The sequence below is a fragment of the Triticum aestivum genome, chromosome 3B (genome assembly GCF_018294505.1).
Source record: "Triticum aestivum cultivar Chinese Spring chromosome 3B, IWGSC CS RefSeq v2.1, whole genome shotgun sequence".
Classification (NCBI taxonomy): Eukaryota; Viridiplantae; Streptophyta; class Magnoliopsida; order Poales; family Poaceae; genus Triticum; species Triticum aestivum.
The window spans coordinates 412,721,722-412,728,815 of NC_057801.1; positions in this window are offsets into that span (position 1 = coordinate 412,721,722).

Consider the following 7,094-nt stretch of genomic DNA (forward strand, 5'->3'; position numbering starts at 1 on the left):
CTTATCTTATCCAAATTTTTGGTTTTGCCGCTCAAACCGTCCGTATCCCACGATAGAATTATCTATTCACCCACGATCTCCACTTTTCTGTTCATGGGTGACACATGTCAAGCGAATGAGAAGGGTCAGGGGCACGTTCGTCCTAAATCTTTGGGCGAACAGTTTTTCACTGCGACTGTAAATACCCCCTCACCCCTTCCTCACTTCCTTTACTCCGCTCGACCGCTCTCTCTCTCTCGCTCGAGCTTCTCAAACCCTAGCGCCGCCGCTACTCCATCGTCGCTGGTGAGGAAGAGCTTCACTGCCTCGACCTTGCCGCCGTCGTACTCGCGCCGGCCGCAGAAATCTTCTCTCTGCCGCCATCGTAGTTGTCTTCCTCCGCCAAGTTAGGGCGTGGAAGATCTGAACTGACAAGCTTCAAATCTACACTTCTCAGTTTGTCGTGTTCTTCAACCAGGGTAATTAAAAGTTACTTTTACTGCCCTCTTTGATTCAAATTTTCTCTACAAAATCTTCAAAGGTGTTTTATTCTTCAAATCCTCACACACAAAACACCTCACTAGTCATCTGCTCTTGATTCGTTTCTCTAAGCATCATTTATCTTCAAGATTCCTCAATTGTGTGGATCCTCAATCTATACAACTCTAGAACCTAAGACAAAGAACGCTTAATGAAATTCTTCAAGGCTCATCTGGTCAAATTCCTCAAACTTGTTATTTTTGAAAACCTTCTGAGAACACATATGACCTCTTCAAATTCCTCGCAACTATACTCTGTTCACAGGTACTCATGTCCGCTGCTGAATCACTAGGTTCTCATCAACTTAACTCATTTGCAGCGTTCCTCGAAGAAAAGTTGCATACTTCTTCAGAGAATTCGATTGTTCAAATTCCTCAACTGAAGAATATGGCAGACGGTAAGAAACCACAGAAAGGAGGAAAGAGGCCTGAGGTCATGACTGCGTTTGAAATACCTGAGGACATCTATGCTGACTATTGCACACCTAATGAGGCTAAGTTCGGAAAGGAGAACAAAAATCAGCGCAAGGTGCACATACAGAGGATTGAAAGGAGATGGGCAAGAGAATGGAGGGAGTACAGATATGTAACTTCAAAGTATATGAAGAAATTCGCACTAAATCCTCCATGCCCAAGAGCTCATTTGGCACCTGGCCAAGAAGCTGACCCCACCAGCATCAAGCGTGGTTAGGATTTCCCTGAAGAATGGGCCAAACGCCAAGCCAAGTTGGCAAGCCAAGCCAAAGAAGCAGTGACGAAATTCAATGAAGACTCTGCTACTGCTGCTGCCACTGAGGCCTCTGTCAGGCCTAGAAAATCAATGGCAAAGAAGCCCGCTCACAAGCCAAGTGCTTCACCAACTGTGCCCTCACGGCCAAGTTCCTCAGCAATGCCCTCATGGCCAGATTCTTCAAAGCCCTCACGGCCAGTTCCTCATGTTGCTCCTGCTCCTCCAAAGTCCTCAGCTCCTCCCCCAAAGTCCTCAATTGCTCCGGCAAAGTCCTCAACACCTGTACATCTGGCCACATGCCAAAGGACTGCAGGCATCTCTATTGCCTCTGGTGTCTCGGTGAGTTCCTCAGCTGCACCAAACTCTTCATCAGGCCCCACACTGCTGAAGACAAAGGCAACAACTGGTCGAGGTCCTCGGCCAAATCTGAAGAAGAAACAGGTTGCCTTCCAAGTACCATCTAACGATGAAGCTGATGATGATGAACTTGCAGAAATCATCAGAGACAGGCAAGAAAGGGCCCCTAGAGCCAAAGTCACAAATGTGCCACTGCTTTTGGATCCAAAGGCGATCCTCGAGTACATTGATCTCTGGCATAAGGACCCAAACACTCCTACGCCTGATTTTCATTTGACTCCTGGCCAAAGTAACATGCTGACCCATTTCATCACTGAAGAGAAATGGAAATTTGAGAAGGCTAGACAAATCAAGAAGGCTCAGTTCAGGAAAGAGAAGTTCCTGAGGAAAAACGTTGTCAAAATGACAACTGATGAACTCCTCAAGATCCAGTCTGAAATCAAATCCCTCAGCGATGATTTCAATGCTTATTATGCTGATTGGCAAGGAGCCAAAGTCAGGTTTGTTAAACTGACTGAGAAGTTCACCAATGTTGTAGCCCCATCGCAACAAGAAATTCCTCAAGCTGAAGCCTCTACTCAGCAAACTAAAGAACATGCCAGCACCGCTAATGACTTTCAGGCTGCTGATGGAAATGCTAGTTCTAGGGCTGATGACTCCATTCCAGCTGCTGAAAACATTGCCAGGGCATCCACTAGTGGTGCGCCTGAAGAAAATGAAGAAGTCAGGGAAACTGCATCAGTTGCGCCTGAGGAAATTCAAACAGATTCCTCAGCTCCTCCTGCGCCTACACCAACTCCTACGCTTCCATCTGCATCAGATGTGAGGAAGACCAAGGCTGCAAAGAGAGCTGCAGTGAAGAAAAGGAAAGCATCATCTGCTTCAGATTCTTCAGCTCCGAAGAAAATGAAACCTATGACCAGCTCACTTGAAAATCCAACTGATGCTGTTCTGATTTCCACCCTTCCATCAAAGGACCTTGTTCCTTTTGGTGAGGAATATGTGATCCCTAGCAGATCTGATGAAGAAAATCATTCTGCTGCTTCGTCAGAGCAGATTGATGAAGAAACTGAAGTGGATGCGATCCCTTCAACGCCTGTTGCTTCCTCGCCAATGCCTCAGTTCACAGCTGAAGAGGCTGGCATTGAAGAAATTGAAGATGAAGATGTGGATATTGGATGCACTACGCCTGTGATGAATGATGACTTTTGGGAAAGTCAGCATCCCAATTCTCCACTCTTCACCCCAATACAACAAATATCTCAGTCCCATGCACCAACCGTTCAAATAGGCTCTTAAGAAACTCATCCTACCTCATCTGTGCATGAAGAAATTCCAGCCACTAGTGCTAAAGAAACTGCTGCTGCTGATCCTTTGAACATGCAGACTGCCACTGAAGAGGAACCAGAAATTCCTCAGCCTGAAGAACCGGAGATTGCGATTCCTGAGGTTGTGATGCAACTCACTGACACTCCTCTGCCCAAGCCAAAGGATCCATTCTTAAAGAAGCAAAAGTTCAAGGCTGATGATTTCTTCAATGAGCATGTATTCTTCACAGACTACAATCCCTATGATTCTGCTCGCATAAGGAAGAGGCGGTTCTGGACTGCTAGTCAAGCAAATTTCTATTCCTCAGTGCTATTTAACAAAGAAAAAGTCTTCGATCATGAACACATTCCTCACGTGGACATGGAATCTCTGCCAGGCTTCGAGCCAGTCCTCAGTGTTCTTCACGATGCTGGATTGCTGAATTTTTGCACTGACATCTGTGATTGGAATGAAGAACTCATCCTTCAATTCTATGCAACGCTGCACATCACAGGAAATTCTGAAGATGTGAACTCATGGGTGCTGGACTGGATGTCAGAAAATACTCACTACAAGGCACCTGCAACTGAATTGCTTCGTGCCCTCCCACTCAGTCCTCCCCTTGAAGGTGCTCGTTGCATCTACAATGAACCTGAGCTTACAAATCATTACATGCAAGTGCTAATGAAGCCCTTGAAGCCAGGGCAAGCCCCTCGAACCAAATTCCTCGTCAAGGAATTACTGTATGTGCCACGGACTGTCTATCGCATTCTGACGAAGACAATGAGTCCTATCAAAGGCCACGACTCAAATGATGAAGAAGTCGTTGGCATCATGAAGAATATGCTTTTCAATATCATTCATGGCGTTCCCGTCAACCTTCATGATTTATTCATGAGGACTCTGGCCAATATTGCTATGTCACCTTTTGAGCTGAAGCCTTATGCACCATGGATTATGAGGCTCATCAGGACAAGGTCTTCACTCAATTACAAGGCTGATACTCTGAACCACGGCAGCTACTTGCCTCCAATTGAAGTCCTCAAACAGACATTTTCCTCAGTTGATGACAAAGGCAAGGCAACTGCTGTGATAAATGAAGGCATTCGTCCATTGGATGGTCAATTTCGCAAGGCTGCATCCTACTCCACCAATGATGACTCTGCCACACATGACACTGCCGCCAACACCTCTGCCAAGCAAATTCCTCAAGCCACAGCACCCAGGGTGATGACTGATCGTGAGTTACTCCTCAGTCTTCATCAGAAAGTTGATCACAATCATAAATGGGTCAAGCATCAGTTTGGTTCAATTCTTCACAACATGACCTCCACACACAATTCAGTGAAGAAAAACCACTACTACCTCCATGAAACCTTCAACCTTACCTGGGCTGTTCTATCTCATGTCTACAACGCAGAAGATCTGAAGAGAATGGGTCTGAAGGAAGAATTTGACTGGTCTTCACCTCCACCGAAGAAATTCAAGAAGGTCAAGGTTCCTTCCTTGGTGGCCAGCTCCTATTCTTCATCGCGCGACACTGATGAAAATGAAGACTTGGACGACACTGTGGCAGTCCCTACTACGACAACTGACCCAAACAAAGCTAACGCTCCTCCATCAACTTGATATTCTTCAGGGATGTTAGTCCTCAGTTTCGATCCTTTTGGTCATTCGATGACAAAGGGGGAGAAATCTGAGTTAGTCTTCAAGCGGGTCTATTATATGGGCATTTTTTTGCTAAGTGACAACTCTCGCTCTTCTGAAACTTTTATTGGATCGAGTTGTAATCCTAAAACCGATGGTGCTCTGATACTTTTGATGCACTGTGCTCTGATACTTTTGATGCACTGTGCTCTGATACTTTTGATGCGTTATTCTGCATGCTTATTCCTCGTTAATATTATTGCACGCATGCTGAATTTCTTCAGGCACCATATTTCATCATGCATTTCAAATTCTTCATATTATATGTCACATGCATGTATGAATTACAAGATATAGGGGGAGGTCTCCATGATTCAACTCTTCAAGTGTGCATTGCTTCAAAAGCAAATTCCTCACTATGCACTTCTTCAGGGGGAGTTCTTCTATATCTTGCAATCAAATTCCTCAATATCAGTACTTACACTTCATATGTTTATCCCCGTTGAAAACTTAACATATATTGTCATCAATCACCAAAAAGGGGGAGATTGTAAGTGCATCTAGTGCCCCTTAGTGATTTTGGTGTATTGAAGACTTATAGGTTAAGGGACTAATGTGTTTATGAGTGTACACAGGTCTATAAGTCTATGAGGAGTTTGATATTTACAGAGAAAGTCAACCCCTAAAAATGAATATCTTCGATTGAAGATTTTGGTATTCCTAAAGACTTTCATGAAGACTTTGAAAGTGAAGAAATTGGTGTGTCCATGAAGACTTGATATTCATGCAAGGAATATGAAGCTTGAAGACTTTCGTTTTCATAGTTTTGTTTTTCTCCTTCTTGAGTCATACGAAACACCGTACTGTTAAAGGGGGTCGAGGAAATACTAAAGAAAAATTTCCGTGTGATGCTCAACTCAAAATCCTACACCTACCAATCCCTTCGAGTGAAGCCATTGGAAATCTCATATAGTTCAGTCAATTTCTTCAGTGACAGAGACGAAGTTCTTCTGGTCACTGAGGAATTTGTTCTGACTGAGGAGTTAGGAATTTGCCAGTGTGGATTGCCTACACAGTGAGGAACATGATAGCCCTGAGGAATTTGAGAGTCAAAATTCCAACCGTTGCTATGCTGCGCGCCAGCTGTCCCAAAATATCTTATCCACCTAACGGTCATATCATCGAAGGGCATTTATGTCTTATCATGTCGGGCTGCTCCCTAGGCTGTAAATAGCCGCCCCCTACAACCACTAGCTGGTTGGCTGCTCCGAGAGAAACTGACACTTGTCATTTGAGAGCAACCCATCCTCCGAGGACTTTGAGTGAAAATCATCGAGTGAGGAAAAACCCAAACCCAAACACCCACAAACCCAAAGTGATTGAGCATCACTGAAGAGATTGATCCTGCGTGGATCTGACGCTTGTTACCTTTGAAGACTGTGCTTCTTCCAGACGGTTAGGCGTCATGGTCTAGAGCATCCAAGAGGAATTGTGGATCGCCGAGTGACCGAAGTCTGTGAAGGTTTGGAAGTCGCCTGAAGACTTACCACGAGTGATTGGACGAGGTCTGTGTGACCTTAGTTCAAGGAGAATACGGTGAGGACTTGGTGTCCTGAGCTGCGTGCTCAGCGACTGGGTGTCCGGGACTATGTGTCCTCGAGTTTAAATACTCAGCCGCTCCAACCAGACGTACAACTGAGACAACAGTTGGAACTGGTCTACCAAATCATTGTCTTAACCAACCTTACTAGTTCTATTTCCTCAACTCTTTCATTTCTTCATTACTGTGTTGAGTGAATTTTCATATATGTGTTTGAAGACTTTGACTGAAGGCTTTCTCAATTTCCTCAGTTCAATTTCTTCAGTCTGTTTGCCTTCATCTTGTGTTATCCTGTGTTTACGCTTTCTGTACTCTGTGTTTGTCTTCATTTCATCATGATGACTACATGTGTATTCTGTCATGCTTACTTCTAAGTACTTATTCCGCTGCAAGTAGTTCTTCGCTAAGGAATTTACTCGCCGGCAAATTCCTGAGTGAAGAATTCGTTAAAAATCGCCTATTCACGCCCCCTCTAGTCGATATAACGCACTTTCAGACCGAGGCCAGGCGGGCGCCAGGCGGGCGCCGGCCTGCGCAGAGTCCTTGTTTCCTCTTTGGTGCAAAGGGGGCAAGCGCAGACAAGAGTATCAAGCAAAGGCAACCATTTCAGTGCAACAAGACCAAGACCAGCTGGACGGCAGGATGGAGGTCATCGTAGAGCCCAAGCCGGCGTCATTGTCAGGGTCTTTGGCAGGCGAGGACCAACTTTAGTCAGGATAAGTGTACTAGATGTTCCCCTTCAAAATGGCCAATTGTTGGCTCCCTTCCCGCTCAATATTTGGGAAGAGGCCCAGGGCCTCCGCCTATAAATAGGACTAGCCACCCACAGGTTGAAGGGAAAGGGGATTTTGGGCATCTGCATCTGGAGATAGAGAGAGAGAGAGAGAGGCAATTGAACTCCCCTAGCAGTTCATCGCTCCAGCCAAGAACAGAC